This window comes from Stegostoma tigrinum, chromosome 14 (genome assembly GCF_030684315.1).
Source record: "Stegostoma tigrinum isolate sSteTig4 chromosome 14, sSteTig4.hap1, whole genome shotgun sequence".
NCBI lineage: Eukaryota > Metazoa > Chordata > Chondrichthyes > Orectolobiformes > Stegostomatidae > Stegostoma > Stegostoma tigrinum.
Genome location: NC_081367.1, coordinates 73,717,520 through 73,736,526, shown reverse-complemented (window position 1 = coordinate 73,736,526; position 19,007 = coordinate 73,717,520). Strand labels below are relative to the sequence as shown.

The 19,007-nt window shown below is 44.9% G+C and overlaps 1 protein-coding gene across 3 annotated transcripts in view; it reads right to left on the bottom strand.

Annotated features, from left to right (window-relative positions):
• The window catches only part of LOC125457866 (transcription factor Dp-2-like), a 208,649-nt gene extending 191,166 nt beyond the window's left edge, over positions 1-17,483 (bottom strand). Inside the window, exon 1 of one of the 3 annotated variants that reach the window (XM_048542576.2) lies at positions 16,680-17,483. The gene's annotated coding sequence lies outside the window, so the exon portion shown is untranslated. The remainder of the gene's footprint in view (positions 1-16,679) is intronic. The other 2 variants (XM_048542575.2, XM_048542577.2) reach the window with 2 other exon arrangements.
• Between the last annotated feature and the right edge of the window lie 1,524 nt (positions 17,484-19,007).

Sequence of the window (19,007 nt, the reverse complement as noted above, 5' to 3'; positions counted from 1 at the left end):
TCAACAGAACTGGCCAATATCCTTTCATCAAGTCAATTTTTGTGACAAATGGTGCATGCCTTTTTCATTAAAAGCAATCCTCCATTTTTGAAAGAGAACTAAAAAGTCATAATGATTTGGTAGTGGAAAAACCATTCAGTTATGTGTGATAGCACTTCCTGTTACTGAAAAATGAATAGAAAAAAGACGGGGTGTGGTCTTGTGGTGCAGTAGTAGTATCCCTGGCTCTGAGCTAGGAGGCCTGGGTTCAAGCCCCACTTCATCCAAGGCACTGAAAAATATCTCTGACCAGGTTGATGTAGAAAAAAACTACAGGGGAAATACCTAAAACAGATCCAAGGATGGGTCTGCAAGTCTGTTTCTCCCAGGCTAGGACTAGCCGAAGTACGCCATGAGCAGTGGCTCTGTGTTAATGTTCAACAATAAACGATGTTCCCTTCCTGAATTATTACATTAGTGACAAGAATCACGAGTAGTTTCAGACAGCGTTGTTTTTCAACAAACCCAAAAAGACCACGGCAGAGAAGTGTTGAAAATGCTGCTGTTTGGTAAACTGGAACTTTATGATGCAGGTGCGGACGACTGGCCCGAGTATGCCAACAAGTGAGATATTTCCTTCAGGCAAACGGGATAGAAGGGGCTCACTCACAAAAGGTTTTCCTCCTGATTGTTTATGGGGTCCTGACTTTCCACATCATAAAGCATCTAACCTACCTGGCAGCCCTGGAGTCAGATGAACTCATGGATATGATAGCAGGTCACTACCAAACTATCTGCTGTACTGCAGCGTTACAGGTTTAACAATGGCACAGAGACTTCCTGGGGACCAATTACTAAATTCTTGACAAAACTACAGAAATTGGCAGAACACTGAGCAGAGGTCAGCACTTCAGAAAATGTTAAGGGAAAGTTTCATTTGTGGAATGAATAACTTGGTAACGCAAAGGAAGCGACTAACTGAACCAGATAACAAAGTGTGGAGCTCCCCCTCTCATTCCTCAGACAATATGTCCATCCTGGGCCTCCTGCAGTGCCATAATGATGCCACCCGAAGGTTGCAGGAACAGCAACTCACATTCCGCTTGGGAACCCTGCAGCCCAATGGTATCAATGTGGACTTCACAAGCTTCAAAATCTCCCCTTCCCCTACTGCATCCCAAAACCAGCCCAGCTCGTCCCCGCCTGCCTACCCTGTTCTTTCTCTCACCTATCCCCTCCTCCCACCTCAAGCTGCACCTCCATAAAAAAGCTTTTCTAATGAAGGGTCTAGGCCCGAAACATCAGCTTTTGTGCTTCTAAGATGCTGCTTGGCCTGCTGTGTTCATCCAGCTCCACAGTTTGTTACCTCGCATTCTCCAGCATCTGCAGTTCCCATTACCTCTGACTAACTGAACCAGATTGGGACCTCAAGAGAACCATAGAATTGGCCCTTTCCCGCAAACAAAAGTGGAAAAGGAGACTCAGGAGCTTCAGGCATCCATAGGCAGAACAGTCTCCAACAGTGGGCGACCCTATAGCGCATAGCTAAGTCCCACTGAATGATGCCCACAGTCCTGTTTGTTGCTAAGGAAGGGGAACTGGAGTTGGAGGCTGCAAGGTTCCAGAACTGGACAGGACTTTTCTTCAAAGTGCAGTGAGAAACAAGAATATCCATGCTGCAACTTGTGGTCACACAGTTCACCCCAGAGAAGGCTAGCTACCGAAACAGGCAAAATGTGTACTGTTCAGGCTGAATGGTGAAGCCATTTCAATGCAGGGCTTAACAAATAAATTAACCAGATGATGAAGAATTGATACAGGTAAATTATATCATTGCTCCCAAAGTGGTCCCAATTAAGATAAAAACTCCAGGTGAATTGCCACTCCCTACATACGGAGGTAGACACAGGTGAAACTGTATCTACTGTTGGGGACAAACATTTAGGCAACTCTGGTTGGCATCTTGCCTTTAATCCTGCAAGACACGAAGGTTAGATTGGCACATGCATTGGGGAGCCCTTGCGTATTACTGGGAGCACTGCATCACCAGTTACACAGGGGTAACACTCCCCTTAACGATGGTACATAGGACAGGTCGCAACCTTCTGCGAAGGGACTGTCCTCTTGAACCAGAGTCATAGTCATCATCTTAGTCATACAGCACAGAAACAGACCCTTCCATCCAACCAGACCACACCGAACATAATCCTAAACTAATCTCATTCCACTTGCCTGGTCCTGACCCATATCCTTCAAAACCATCACTATTCATGTACTTCTCCAAATGTCTTTTAAATGTTGTAATTGTATCCGCATCCATACTCCCACTGGAAGTTTGTTTCACAGGCAGGCCACCTTCTATGTAAAACATTTGCCCCTCATATCTTTTTAAAATTTCTCTTCTCTCACCTTAAAAATGTGCCCCCTAGTCTAGAAATGCCCCATCCTGCGAAAACACGACTACCGTTAATTCTTACTTATACCCCTCAACATTTTATAAACTTCTATCAGATCGCCTCTCAACCTCCAATGCTCCAGCAAAGAAAGTCCCAGCTTATTTATAACTCAAACCTTCCATACCCGGCAACATCCTGCTAAATCTCTTCTGAGCTCTCTGCAGCTTAATAACATCTTTCGTGTAACTGGACGACCAGAACTGTACACAGTATCCCAGAAAGGGCCTCACCATTATCCTGCACAATCTCAAAATGACTTCCTAACTTTTATATTCAAAGGCAAGCATGCCGAACGTCTTTTTAACCACCCTTTCTGTATGCGATGCAAACTTCAAAGAATTATGCGCCGGCATCCCTAGATCCCTCTGTTCTACACCAAAACACAACTTCTTACCCTTGTTTGTCATATCAAAATGATGGGTCTGCAGAACTGTCTATCTCAGATTGGAACTGGTCTATGCAAGTCACAAGTATCATAGAATCATAGAATCCCTACAGTGCGGAAGCAGGTTATTCAGTCCATTGAGTCTACACCAACCCTCTGAAGAGTGTGGAGATATCATGAGATAGCAAGAAACAGTTGGAGGCACTGGTTCTGCAAAGGCTACAGGCCCTGACAACATTCCGGCAATAATACTGAAGAATGGAGCTCCAGAACGTACCACTCCCCTGGCCAAGCTGTTCCAGTACAGTTACAACACTGGCATCTACCTGACAATGTGGAAAATTGCCCAAGTATGTCCTGTACATAAAAGGCAGGACAAATACAATCTGGCCAATTACAGCCCCATCAATGTCCTCTTGCCCATCAGTAAAGTGATGGAAGGTGTCAGTAACAGTGCTATCAAGCAGCACCTGCTCAGCAATAACCTGCTCAGTGATGCTTAGTTTGGGTTCCACCAGGGCCACTCAGCTCCTGACCTCATTACAGCCTTGGTTCAAACATGGACAAAAAAGCTGAATTCCAGAGGTGAGGTGAGAGTGACAGCCCTTGATATCAAGTCTGCATTCAACAGAGTGTGGCACCAAGGAGCCCGAGCAAAACTGGAATCAATGGGTATTGGGGGCAAACTCTCTGCTGATTGGAGTCTGACCTGGCACATAGGAAGATGCTCACATTTGTTGGAGGTCAGTTATCTCAGATCCAGGACAGTTCTGCAGAAGTTCCTCAGGGTAGTTTCCTGGGTCCTGTTTCATCAATGACCTTCCCTCCCTCATAAGGTCAGAAGTGATGATGTTTGCCGATGATTGCACAATGTTCAGCATCATTCGTGAATCCTCAGATACTGAAGCAGTCCATGTTCACGTGCAACAAGATCTGGACAATATCCAGGTTTGGGTTGGCAAGTGGCAAGTGACATTCACACCACATAAATGCCAGGCTATGATGATCACCAATAACAGACAATCTAACTACTGTCCCTCAACATTCAGTGGTGTTACCATCACTGAATCCCCATATCAACATCCTGGGGGATGTCATTGACCAGAAACTCAACTCACTACATGAACACAATGACTATAAAAGCAGGTCAGAGGCTAGGAATACAGCAGTAAGTAACTCACCTCATGACACACAACCCCTGCCCCACCCTGAGCCTGTCCACCATCTGCAAGGCACACGTCAGGAGTGTGATGGAATACTCCCCACTTGCCTGGATGGGTGCAGCCCCAACAACACTCAAGAAGCTTGACACCATCCAGGACAAAGCATCCCACTTGATTGGCACCACATCCACAAACATCCACTCCCTCCATCATTGACGCTCAGTAGCAGCAGTGTGTACTATCTACAAGATGCACTGCAGAAATTCACCAAAGATCCTCAGACACCACCTTCCAAACTGACAACCATTTCTATCCAGAAGGACAAGGTCAGCAAATACATGGGAAAACCACCACCTTCAAGTTTCCCTCCAAGCCACTCACAATTCCGATTTGGAAATATATCGCCATTCCTTCACTGTCACTGGGTCAAAATCCTGCAACTGCCACCATAATACCACTGTGAGCCTACCCACAGCAGGAGGACAGCAGCAATTCAAGATGGCAGCCTCACCACTGCCTTCTGAAGAGCAACTCGGGATGGGCAATAAATGCTGGCCAGCCACAAAAATTAAACTTTACAAATTTTTACTCGATATGAACTTGTTCCACTGCTCTCACAAAACTTCTCAATTTACCAAGTCACTCTTTAATCCAGGTCAGTGTAATGGGACCACTTTGCAAGGGCCAATTAAAATGTTCTCCTTCATCAACCCGTCTGCAGTTCAAATAGTATCACCAGCCAGCATCACCGACTAACTTGCTCCATTATCTCTGAATACGTCTATTGGTTTACCCCTTGATTTGAAACAGGGGTTACCTCTGTTTTTGATAATAAAGCACTCAGAACCTCTAATAGTTTGATTCTCCTCGGACAATATTTGAAAAGAATTTTCACAATGTTCTTGAGGCATCTACCCTTCTTAGTACATTCTAATGAAACACTCTCTTTATAGCATTGCTACAATACACCTATACTCTCTTTCCTGAAGATTCCTTCAACATTAGGGGTGCCAGAGTGGTTCAGTGGTTAGCAGCGATGCCTCACAGCACCAGGGACTTGGGTTCAATTCCACCCTTGGGCAGCTGTCTGTGTGGAGTTTGCACATTCTCCCTGTGCCTATGTAGATTTCCTCTGGGTGCTCCAGTTTCCTTCCACAGTCCAAAGATGTGTAGGTTAGGTGGATTAGCCATGAGAAATCCAAGATTATGGGGATAAGGTTGGGTTATGGGAGTTCTGGGTGGAATACTCTATAGAGTCAGTGTGGACTGGTTGGGCTGAATGGCCTGCTATAGGGATTCTATGATATGTGAATTGCAATCTGTCTCCATTTAACTTTCAGCAACTGGATTTTACTTTCAAGAAAGAGATGGATAGAGCTCTTAAAGGTAGTGGAATAAAGGGTTATGGGGATAAGGCAGGAACAGGATACTGACTGTAGATGATCAGCCATGATCGTAATGAATGGTGGTGCTGGCTCGAAGGGCCGAATGGCCTACTCCTGCACCTATTGTCTATTGATATGCCAATCTTATTAAAATGGAAGCACGTGAACTGCTTTATAACACTTCTTGTTTCCAGCACTTCTCCTTTATTACTTTGACATGTCATAGACAGACCAAACCTCCTCAAAACATATCAAGGAGATTGCCTAGACCCTACAGTGGCTCAATGGTTAGCACTGCTGCCTCACAGCGCTACGGGCCCGGGTTCGATTCCACCCTCGGCTGACTGTGTGAAATTTGCACATTCTCCCCGCGTCTGTATGGGTTTCCTCCAGGTGCTCCAGCTTCCTCCCGCAGTCCAAAGATGGATTGGCCATGCTGAATCGCCCATAGTATTCAGGGATGTGGAGCTCAGGTGGGTTTTAGGGGGAATGGGTCTAGGTGGGATGTTCTGAAGGTCGATGTGGACTTGTTGCTTCTACACTGTAGGGATTCTATGATATGATTCTAACTTATATCTTATTTAAAGATAAGTATAAAGGTGCTGCATTCTAGATGCGACTCGATTGGTCAGACTACTATTCTGTAAGAAAAATACACCTTATTCTTCCACGACAGTAAATATACAAAATAAAAAATGAATTGGCATGACTTTAACTCCATCAACATACTTAAACAAGATAATATTTTAGCTAACACTACTCATGAACTCTTCCAATATAGCAGGATCAAACAAGCACATTCTTGGCGAAGGTAAATTCAGCCAAACAGATTTGCTCACTCGCTGTCTCCTCAGTCTAGGAGAAGGAACACCAACAGAATTAATCTAGCAGCAGAGAGAAGGAGAAAGCTGTATTTAGCAGCTTCAATGCCAAAACCCCAACTTCAACATCTGGAAGTAAAACTAAAACCCTGGGTCTGTGTGAGCCTGACTCCAACCACTCATGCTTTTTTTGTCTAGTTTTTAAAAACCCAAAATTATTTATTCAGCTTTCACTGAGCAGACACCTTGGCACAATGTTACAGCACCCTCTCTTCAAGGAAATCTGGACAAACAAATCCCTCTTAAAGGCACATATCATCACACTTTGTCTGAAATTGGCAGCTCTTCGACCCCTCTTTGTCCAGAGAGTGGTGGGCTTGTGGAATTCGTTGCCACGGAGTGCAGTGGAGGCCGGGACATTGGATGCCTTCAAGGCAGAGATCGACAAATTCTTGATCTCAGAAGGAATCAAGGGCTACGGGGAGAGTGCAGGGAAGTGGAGTTGAAATGCCCATCAGCCATGATTTAAATGGCGGAGTGGATTTGATGGGCCAAATGGCCTTACTTCCACTCCTATGACTTATGGTCTTATGTTCTAAGATGTTTTATGACGAATTTGCGTTCTCTAATCTCCCTGTTTCTTGGAAGTTCAGTTCTTCTAATTCCACCTTCTTTTGTCATTTTCAGCTTATATAAGTATTCTAATTTCTCTTTTTCTCTCCAAGTCTAGTTTTTTCTCAATTTCTAAATGTATTTTAGCTAATTCCAGCTATGGCAGCCCAATTTCAGGTTTTCCTTCTTCCAACTCTAGATGTTGAACAATCGCTACAATATCTCATCCTTATGCTTTTGCTTTTACTTTGACCTTCAATTTACCAGTTAATTCTCAAATTAGTTTTAATCAAAGATTTTGAGTAATTCTCTACTGCATCTTCCACTTCCAGAAAACTCACAGCAATACTCAAAACCATTTTAGAATTCGGCACAATTAACCTCACCACAACATAGCCGTTTCATGTCCAAATCCACCATGTACCTGCAAAAAGAAAGACACAGATCCCTCTTAAATCCAGTGAATTCACATTCTGTCATATCCCAGCTGATGTTCCTGCTGTACAAATCAGATATCAGACTGAAACCTGATTTGATAGATCACTTTTATTTATCAAACAAGGTGATCTTTCGCATGCAATGCTGCAGATTTGATTCCAACAACACAACAGAAGCGTTATCATGCAAAAGAAATTCAGATAAAGTAGAATCAAACATCTTACATATGGTGCCCATTTAAAAGGTCACCAGGTAACAGCAACTGTTTTACAGTATCACCTAGAATGATTCAAAAAGGCAAGATGCTGAGACAAATTATTCCAACTCAAACCATTTGGAAGAAAGCAGACGCAATGAGGAAGAGAAAGACAAGACATCTTCAAAAAGCTTGTGGTTGTCTGGAAAGTAACTAGGCTGATATAATTGCTACATCTGCAGAACCAGAGGCCAAGAAATTTTCTCTCTCCTTGCTGTTCTGCAAAATCTACCTGTGTGAGAAAATGCTATTTACTCAACTGTAAAAGACACCACAGCTGGTCGATCTGACCTCATGTGTTAACCTCTTCACATCCATCACACGGAACTCAACTAACAGGCCCTAATGGTGTACCATAGAAGCATACTGGGGCTTTATTCAGAGAAGTATTCTTCTGTTTTTATTATTGCTTGTTTAATCTTGATACTTATAATTTCTTGACACTAACTGTATGCCTCTAACATGAAGAAACCTCAAGTAACGGCGTGTAATAAACTAATCGTTAATGTGTTTAACTAACCTTTAACCTACAACTTATCAGTCAGTGGAAATTTTATCCAACATACCCATCAAAACTGTTCACAAGAACAATAACAACAATAAGCAACTCGATCAAATTTCCTTTTAACCTTCCATAATTCAATAAAGAAAACAATTTCTTATGTGGCACCACATTGTAAAAGATCCTCATCCTTGGTATGATCTATTGAATTTTTTCAGTGCCAGCTGCTCTCTGTGTGGAGTTTGCACATTCTCCCCTTGTCTGCGTGGGTTTCCTCCGGGTGCTTTAGTTCCCTCCCACAGTCCAAAGATGTCCAGGCTAGGCGGATCAGCCATGCTAAATTGCCCTTAAAGCAAGACACTTCCTATGACGCTCCCTGTGTTCAGGGCAGAGTACATCAAACTACGTTGGCAAATTACCTTAAATGCTTTCTGAGGGACTGTCAATTCTCTGTGTTTTCTTGTCTCCTGAACATATTGATTTCTTGTTAGGGTAACATTGCTGACAAACCTTCCCCAAAATGCACACTTAAATATTTTGGTCATACTCAACGTAAGGCATTATTTTACTTACTATAAACCAGACTACCATAATATTCTATCTGGTCACCTGACCATACTCAAAGCTGACAGTCAGATACCTAGCAACACTGTTTAAATGATCTACAATGCTGTCATTATCGAAGATCTTCCCTAATAAACTTCAGGACATTTGCGTCCAGAACAAGATTAAAATCTCCATCTTTCTCTCACATATGTGACCTATAATAAATTCAAATCAAAGGAACATTCCTGCGCACTTGGGATTTTCATCATTTTAGATCACCGATGTGTTTCTCCAACTGGTCTTTAGCATTCCTACTGCATATTCACTTAAGATGCATTAAGGTTCCCCGACCCTAAATACGTCCTTGCTTTGAGAAAGTCTGTCGAATTGACAACAATTTTTGGCAATTTTCCCCAAGGGCTACTATTTATTTGCATTGTCCACAGTCGTTCTCCCAACATTACATTTTATTAGTAAGAGTGCCATAAGCTCTCAGACAGTTCGTCACAGCTAGTAACACATGTGCATTTTGTACTGCGTAACAAGAGTTCACTCAGAGCTCAATGCCTTAAAACTTCACTTCATCTAACAACAGATTTCCTTTACTTACATATTTGTGGTACTCACAAACAGGGCGCTTCTCACCTGAAAGCATTTGACTGTTATTATGCCAATATTTCACTTGCAAATGGAGAACCCAATATCAATCACAACATGGCAAAATATCAAAAAAAATCTTTTGTAATTGCTCTGATCCCTAAAATTACATGAATCTCCTAACGATTATTTAGAAAGGGTATTCTGCTGATTGTAGTCTTGGATTTTCATTGTCCTACACGATTTAAAATGAAAACACGCTGAACATCAGAACAACAGACCTTAGATCATTCTAGGTACATTTTAGCAAACTTCTCAAAGAAGTGATGACACATGATCAACAAACAGGAGGCTGGATGAACACAGCAAGCCTGGCAGCACCTGGAGGAAAGGACCAGTCAACGGTTCAGGATAGTCTAGCTTGGGTTCCAGTGTTTGCAGTTTTATTTTGTCTCTAATCAAGTTGTGACACACTGCTGCAGATGGAGTGACTTGAACCTAGGGCTCCTATCCCTGAGATACGGTCTACTACCAGTATACCACAAAAGCCCCCTCTGGGTCATTGTGAGCTTTATCCTTACACCTCCAATAATAAACATTTAGCCTTTTGTTTCAGAAAGTTAATCTCTGTGTTTTGTTTTCTCTTTTCCCCCTGAACAGAGGCAGGGTTGGGGGGCTGGTGTTGTTGGAGAGATGGAGTGCATGCGTGCGAGAGAGGGTCAGTGAGAATTCTGAGGTATATAGAGGGACAAACATATGTATTTATTTATCACTGATTATGTCAGCAAATTATTGCATCTTTATTAAATACTTTTTAATGACAAATCAATAACTATTTATTAAAAAGCCTTGTTGATAGATCTTCTGTTTGAAAACTTAATAGGCCTGAAATATTCAGTCATCTTAGTAACAGGAAAACTGGCTTGTATGTTATGCTGTGATCCATGGAGTAATGGGACTAGTTTCCAATACCAATCACTCCTGCCTTTACATGCTACATTTTTTCCTCATCCCCATGCATTGCATTTAAAATCATTTTCCTCAATTGTTAAATAAACTAGCAACATCGTCCACTTGTTTTGGGAAAGTTCCTATCAGCACTGACTTGTAGCACAGACTCTGATTTTAATTCTAGCCTCCACTGCATGTACCACAGTCAAAGACAGGGCCTTCAGCCATCTATGCACTGTATTCAGGAACCCGCTTTCTGAAGTCTTTCACCTCAATGCACCTTTCTCAACCTTTCAGAAGACTCTCTCGTGCCTAACTCTACCCTTTGGGTCACCGTCTACCATTCTTCCCCTACCCCTATTGGATGGATATGTAATATCTGGGCGCACTTCCAAATGAATGTACGTCTTTAAATAAATAAATACTTGTCGTTAAATAAGAAAAAGGCAGCATCTGTGAGAGACAGAGTTAACATTTCAAGACTGATATGGCAATATTAGCCAAGATCTCCGTTCTTCTTCAAATAGACAAAATAGTACAAAAGCTCATCCAAAAGATGACATCCCCAAAGATGTAGCCTTCCTTCAGGTCCACACTTTAGTTTCTGAAGATAGTATTTATTTATTTAATGGTTTAAACTCCACCAAGGTCAGTGTGGTAATTAAACTAAATTTTCACAATTTTTAGAAAGCAATCTGAACGAAAACAGTTACTGTTGTGTGCAACATCCAGGCTGACCTGACTTTCTACATATTAAACACATCATTGTAGACTTCCCTGTCTGTGTATCAATCAGCCAGCCCAAGAGTTAAAGGTAATCAGAAGTAATTTCCATTTAGCAAACAAAGACAGCATTTCACATATCAAATGTGACATTCTCATATGTCAGTATTAATACAGAGTCTGCCTGCAAAGGTTTAAGCATTTCCTGATACCACATCCTGTGAGTAAGTTAGTAAATCCCATCAGCTCTGTGTCAAGTTTCTTAAACCGATGTTCAACCAAGTGAATCACAAGACAGTAGCTTCAAAGGAGGATTACATCTTTTGGAAGATAGACGCTTGGGTCAGTGTGATTAGAGCATGTCATTCCAAACACAATCCAGTAGTTAACAGGGTGCACTTGGCCAGCATTGGATTCAGGGTTGAGTAACACTTGAAGGCTTGAAAAGAAATGACCAAGTGCTGGGGTTGTATTAGCTCCCAGTCAACACCCACTATTGTTGTGATTGCAAACTTCATGCAGCTGGTTACTGATTGGGTATTTTGGGGCTTCCCAACCAGCTTTTTGAAGCTTGAAGGATGCTACCCAGCACCACGGGCAGATCCGATTAAAGAGGCGCAGTGCTACTCTATAGCCAAGCCCCTAGTCTCACCCCTGCCCTGACCTAAGTGAGACAGGCTCCCTACAGCTCTCAGCTCTGTTTTAGGGCCCTTTGGTACTCCTTTATCCTACCCAGCTGTACAGTTATCAAACCACTGCCCAGCAATCTATGATCCATATCCAAGTCTTCAAACTTCTAGAGGATTGACCAAGCAAACTTCCTTTAAGATAAATCATTAGATGTCAAGCCAGCAGCAAGAATGGGAGATAAGCTTGGCTTTGTCACTTTGGAGAAATCCCTGGACGACAATATGTGTATGAAACATTAAAAACGTTACTGAGGGATCCCTGGCTGAATTGTTACATTTATTTCTAACTACTTCAACGGTTTGAATGTGGTTGTCCTCTGTTTTTACATTCTTTGTTTTTTTTTAATTTAGTTGCAGGACATGAGCATCACTGGCTGGGCCCAGCATTTATGGTTTGTCCCTAGTTGCCCCTTGAGAAGGTGGTGGTGAGCTGCCTTGTTGAACCACTGCAGTCCATGTGCTGTAGGCTGACCCACAATGCCTTTAGGGAGGGATTCCAGAATTTTGTCCTAGTGACACTGTAGGAACAGCGATACATTTCCAAGACAGGATGGAGAGTGGCCTGGAGGGGAACTTGAAGGTGCTGGTGTTCCCATATATCTACTGCCTTTGCCCTTCTAAATGGAAGTGGTCATGGGTTTGGAAGATGCTGTAAGGATCTTTGGTGAATTTCTGCAGTGTATCTTCTAGTCAGTGCACACTGCTGCAACTGAGCATCAGTGGTGGAGAAAGTAGGTGCTTCTGGATGTGGGTGCCAATCAGGCAGGCTGCTTTGTCCTGGATGGCGTCAAGCTTCTTCAGTGTTGTTGGAGCTGCACTCTTCCAGGGAAATAGGGAGTATTCCAAAACACTTGTAATTTGTGCCTTGCAGATGGTGGAAAAGCTTTGGGAAGTCAGGAGGTGAGGTATTTGCTACAGTATTCCTAGCCTCTGACCTCATGTTGTAGCCAGTGTCTATACAGTGAGTCGGGTTGAGTTTTTGGTCAATGGTAACCCCAAGACGTTGATAGTGAGGGATTCGGTGATGGTAACACCACTGAATGTCAAGGAGTGGTGGTTAGTTTGTCACTTACTGGAGATGGTCATTTCTCTTCTGTGGCGCAAATGTTAATTATCAATTGTTAGCCCAAGCCCCTATATTGTTCGGACCTTATTGCATCTGAACACAAGATGCTGCAGTAGCTGAGGAGGTGCTAAACATTGCACAATCTTTGGCAGCCATCCCCACTTCTAACCTTATGATGGAGGGAAGGTCATTGATGAAACAGCTGAAGATGGTTGGGTCTAGGACACTAACCTGAAGAATTCCTGCAGAGATGTCCTGGAGCTGAGATGATTGACCTCCAACAAGCACAACCATCTTCCTACATGATTCCAAACAGTGAAGAGTTTTCCAAAAGCTTAGATTATAACTGTGCAGCCAAAGTCAAGCACTTCCTTCACAACACTAAATAACTGTTCCAGCAAATACAAGTGGTGCCCTTTTCATTACTCCATCATAATTTAAATCTCTTTCATTCTTCCAATCACTTTGAGACTGAATTTCACAAAGTGGTCAGAAACAGACATGAGACTGAAAGAATAGTAGAACTAAGCTTAATTGTGCCATTAACACCCTTGCATAACATTGTTACTGCGTTATCAGTGGGTGAAAGTCTCATATTGTGAAACAAAACATTTTACAACCTGAAAACTCAAATAGCAAGATAATAATCTGCAACCATTCCACTACTCCATAATAACCTGATACACAAACGCTGCCCCTCCACACTTCATTTCAGTCCTGATGAACAGTCAGCTAAACTCGAAATGTTAGCTTGCTTTCTTTCCATGGATGCTGCCTGACCTCCTGTGATTTCTAGCATTTTTTGTTTTCAATTCAGATTTCCACATCGGCAGTAATTTGCTCCTGCACTTAAGTTCAATTTGTTGTGAGAATATCCAGAGCCATTTCAATGAATTGACAGATACAAATACCACTTCCTGAAAGCCTTTTACATCAATGCGCACGTAGGTATATTGCGATGACTGTACCTGTATATTTCAACCTATCCTCTGGCAAGTAGAGAGTAGTACAATAATGATGTGATATTCTCTCCTATTGTACCCATTCCAGAAGGTTCTGACAGCACAGACAACAGCAGTATGTTCCACTTAGAAACATTTTGAAAGAAATGGGAGCAATTTATAGAACACAGAACATAGAACATAGAACATTAGAGCACAGTACAGGCCCTTCGGCCCTCGATGTTGTGCCGACCCGTCAGACCGATCTGAAGCCCATCTAACCTACACTATTCCATGTACGTCCATATACTTGTCCAATGACGACTTAAATGTACTTAAAGTTGGCGAATCTACCACCGTTGCAGGCAAAGCGTTCCGTTCCCTTACTACTCTCTGAGTAAAGAAATTACCTCTGACATCTGTCCTATATCTTTCACCCCTCAATTTAAAGCTATGCCCCCTTGCGCTCACCATCACCATCCTAGGAAAAAGGCTCTCCCTATCCACCCTATCTAACCCTCTGATTATTTTATATGTCTCAATTAAGTCACCTCTCAACCTTCTTCTCTTTAACAAAAACAGCCTCAAGTCCCTCGGCCTTTCCTCGTAAGACCTTCCCTGGATGTGAGTTTGCTCGCTGAGCTGGAAGGTTAGTTTTCAGACATTTCGTCACCATTCCAGGTAACATCATTGGTGAGCCTCCGATGAAGCGCTGGTGTTATGTCCCGCTTTCTATTTATCTGGTTGGGTTTCCTTGGGTTGGTGATGTCATTTCCTGCATTGGTGGTATCATTTCCTGTTCTTTTTCTCAGAGGATGGTAGATTGGCTCCAAATCAATGTGTTTGTTGATGGAGTTCCGGTTGGAATGCCATGCTTCTAGGAATTCTCATGCATGTCTCTGTTTGGCTTGTCCTAGGATGGGTGTATTGTCCCAATCAAAGTGGTGTCCTTCCTCATCTGTATGTAAGGATACTAGTGATAGTGGGTCATGTCTTTTTGTGGCTAGTTGATGTTCATGTATCCTGGTGGCTAGCTTTCTGCCTGTTTGTCCAATGTAGTGAACGTCATCTACAAAATACCTTGCAAGAACTGTGACAAACACTAAATTGGACAAACAGGCAGAAAGCTAGCCACCAGGATACATGAACATCAACTAGCCACAAAAAGACATGACCCCTCTGGGTCATTGTGAGCTTTATCCTTACACCTCCAATAATAAACATCTAGCCTTTTGTTTTAGAAAGTTAATCTCTGTGTTTTGTTTTCTCTTTTCCCCCTGAACAGAGGCAGGGTTGGGGGGCTGGTGTTGTTGGAGAGATGGAGTGCATGCGTGCGAGAGAGGGTCAGTGAGAGTTCTGAGGTATATAGAGGGACAAACATATGTATTTATTTATCACTGATTATGTCAGCAAATTATTGCATCTTTATTAAATACTTTTTAATGACAAATCAATAACTATTTATTAAAAAGCCTTGTTGATAGATCTTCTGTTTGAAAACTTAATAGACCTGAAATATTCAGTCATCTTAGTAACAGGAAAACTGGCTTGTATGTTATGCTGTGATCCATGGAGTAATGGGACTAGTTTCCAATACCAATCACTCCTGCCTTTACATGCTACATTTTCTCCTCATCCCCATGCATTGCATTTAAAATCATTTTCCTCAATTGTTAAATAAACTAGCAACATCGTCCACTTGTTTTGGGAAAGTTCCTATCAGCACAGACTCTGATTTTAATTCTAGCCTCCACTGCATGTACCACAGTCAAAGACAGGGCCTTCAGCCATCTATGCACTGTATTCAGGAACCCGCTACTGAAGTCTTTCACCTCAATGCACCTTTCTCAACCTTTCAGAAGACTCTCTCGTGCCTAAGTCTACCCTTTGGATCACCGTCTACCATTCTTCCCCTACCATGCTAAATTGCCCGTAGTGTTCAGGGGTGTGTGGGTTATAGGGGGATGGGTCTGGGTGGGATGCTCCAAGGGGCGATGTGGACTTGTTGGGCCGAAGGGCCTGTTTCCACAATGTAGGGAATCTAATCTAATCTAATCTAATATCCTCTACAGGTAGAAAGAGGACAGGAGGGTTAGGGTTTCAGCAACTTTGTTGTAGGAAAAAAGTAAAAGTGCCTGGCCTAATTTTGCCGACTTCATTCAGCTATTGCTCTTGTCCTGAAATACCAAAGGGAAAGTTTGAAATATCATTGCCACAATTATTGTTGTTACTAATGTCAAGACAATCTTGCTCTACTATCAGCCAAACTGCAAAAAAAATTCTGATGAAAAATGTCGACAAGCTTCTCTCTCTGCACAGATGCCGCTAGAGCATTTCCTCATTTTGTTTCCATTTCACAGTTCTAACATCTGAAGCATTTTGTTTATGCAGTGAAAAGGATTTCCTAATTTTAAAAAAAAGTTGAACTGCAGGTTTGGTGACTGAACCATGAAAAGTAGCATGAGAGTGAGGCTTTGCAAATGCAGTACTGATGCCTCAAACGACTGAATGTGCATTGAACGTGGAGAGTAGCAGCAAGATGCAGCTCAAATAATGTACCAGGAGGCAATGTAGCAAAAGACAGAAGTACAGAAAATAGGATCAGGCGCAGGCCATTCAGTCCTCTGAATCCACTCTGCTGTTCAATATGATAATGGCTGGCCCTCCAACTCAGTCCCTTTGCTCCCTTTCACCACAAGCTCTATATCTAACTCCTTTTTAAAAACATTCAACATTTTGGCCCGAACCACCTTCTGAGGCAGAGAATTCCACAGGCTCACCACTCTCTGGATGAAGAAATTTCTCCTCACCTTGATCGTAACTATTCTAACCCCAGATCCTTAGACTGTGATCTCTGAGTCTGGGCTCCCTGCTTGTGGGGAACATCCTTCCTGAATTCACCCTGTCTAGTCTTGTCAGAATTTTACAGGTTTCTATAAGATCCCCTGTCATTTCTCTAAACCACAGTGAATATATTCCTAACAGAATCCAATGTCACACCGTAGACGAAGGGTCCTGCCATCCCAGGAATCAGGTAAATGAAACAGGGATTGATAATCTTCTTTATTTATTCCAGGGCAGCGCCCTGCAGAGACGGAGTGGCCACAGCTTTGTTCTAATAAAAATTAAAGAGGAAAAAACGTAAAATTAAAGTGCTTTCGCCACTCACCATCCTTGGTGCCCGCTCCAACAAAGTGTCCCAGAAGCAAGCAGCTGCAGCCAGTTGTCACAGTCTGTCAGAGGGCCTGCTCTCTCCCTCAAACTCTGAGCAAACACCACACTCACACCTCACTCTCTGCAGTCACAGCTCACACTCACTCACCCCCCACACTCCTCTTCCACTCACTCCTCTCATTCACAGCTCACACTCACTCACTCACTCCTGTCTCACTCAGTCCTCTCTCACAGCTCACTCCCCTCTCACAGCTCACACTCACTCCTCTCACTCACATACTCCTCTCTCTCACTGACTTCTGTCTCACACTCACAACTCACACTCACTCACTCCTCTCACTCACACACTCCTGTCTCACACTCACAGCTCACACTAACTCATTCCTCTCTCACTCACTGCACACACTCTCTCACTCCTGTCTCACACTCACAGTTCAGACTCCTGTCTCACTCACAGCTCACACTCACTCACTCACAGCCTCCCACTCCTGTCTCACTCAGAGCTCACACTCACTCAGAGCTCACACTCTCCCACTCCTGTCTCACTCACAGCTCACACTCTCCCACTCCTGTCTCACTCACAGCTCACACTCACTCACTCACAGCCTCCCACTCCTGTCTCACTCACAGCTCACACTCACTCACAGCTCACACTCTCCCACTCCTGTCTCACTCACAGCACACACTCTCCCACTCCTGTCTCACGCACTCACGGCCTTCCTTGCTCCGGTGGGTGGGCTGAACCAAACAGATGAACACATCGAAGTCCCGCCTCGAACAGCGGAGAAAGTTATCTTCCTGACAGCGGCCTCATGGTCTAATTCGGGGGGGGGGGGGGGGGGAGAGAGAGAACGGACAAATAATCAGCACCAAATAACACCCGGCGGGCGGATTGGAGAGGGGTGGGGGAGGGAGGAGGAGGAGGGGTGGAGGTGGGGGAGGAGTGGAATGGGGGACGGAGGAGGGGAGGAATGGGGGGATTGGGGGTGGGGGAGAGTAGGGTGGGGGGGGAGAGTAGGGTGGGGGGGGGAGAGTAGGGTGGGGGGGGGGAGAGTAGGGTGGGGGGGGGAGAGTAGGGTGGGGGGGCAGAGTAGGGTGGGGGGGGCAGAGTAGGGTGGGGGGGGCAGAGTAGGGTGGGGGGGGCAGAGTAGGGTGGGGGGGGCAGAATAGAGGGGATGGGGGGGTGGAGTGTGGGGGCAGAATAGAGGGGATGGGGGGGTGGAGTGTGGGGACAGAATAGAGGGGATGGGGGGTGGAGTGGGGGGGCAGAATAGAGGGGATGGGGGGGTGGAGTGTGGGGACAGAATAGAGGGGATGGGGGGTGGAGTGGGGGGGCAGAATAGAGGGGATGGGGGTGGAGTGTGGGGGCAGAATAGAGGGGATGGGGGGTGGAGTGGGGGGGCAGAATAGAGGGGATGGGGGGTCGAGTAGGGGGACAGAATAGAGGGGATGGGGGGGTGGAGTGGGGGGGCAGAATAGAGGGGACGGGGGTGGAGTGGGGGAGGACAGAATAGAGGGGACGGGGGTGGAGTGGGGGGGTAGAATAGAGGGGACAGGGGTGGAGTGGGGGTACAGAATAGAGGGGATGGGGGAGTGGAGTGGGGGGGCAGAATAGAGGGGGAAGGGGGTGGAGAAGGCGGGTGAGGGGCAGAGTGGGGAGGGGGTGCAGAGCGAAGGCAGGAGAGGGAGTAGAGTTGGGGGGTTGGGGAGGCAGAGTGGGGGATGGTGGGTGCAAAGTGGGTGGGATGGGGATGGGGGCAGAGTGAGGAATGGAGTTGGGGGAGGGGTAGGAGTGGAGGGGTGCGGAGTGGCGGGGGAGGTGTAGCGGGACAGAGTGGGGGAGAGGGGCGGAGTATGGGGGAAGGGGATAGTGGAGGAGTTGCAGAAGAGTTTGGTGGGAGGGAGGGGTAGTAGGGGGGCGGGATATGGGTCGGGGAGTGGAGGGGCAGAGTAGCGGGTGGGTCGGAGTAGTGTGAAGTGGTGGGGAACAGAGTAAGAGGTGGGGATGCGGAGAGGTGGAGGGTGTGTGCAGAGTTGGGGGGAGTGGAGTACTTGGGAGGGGAGGGGGTGCGGAGTAAGGGTGGTGCGGAGTAGGGGGCAAGTGCAGGTGAGGGGGCGGAGTGGACTTGTGGCGTGGAGTGGGGATGGAGTGGAGTAGGGGGAGGGCGAGTGGGGGTGGGTCAGTGTAGTGTGGAGTGCGGGAGTGGAGTGGGGGCAGGGGGTGAGGCGTAGTTGGGGGGAGGGGTGGGGGAACGGGATAGGGCTACGGGAGTGGGGAGCAGAAGGTGGGAAAGGTAAGGGCTAGGAGAGGGTGGCCGGAGAT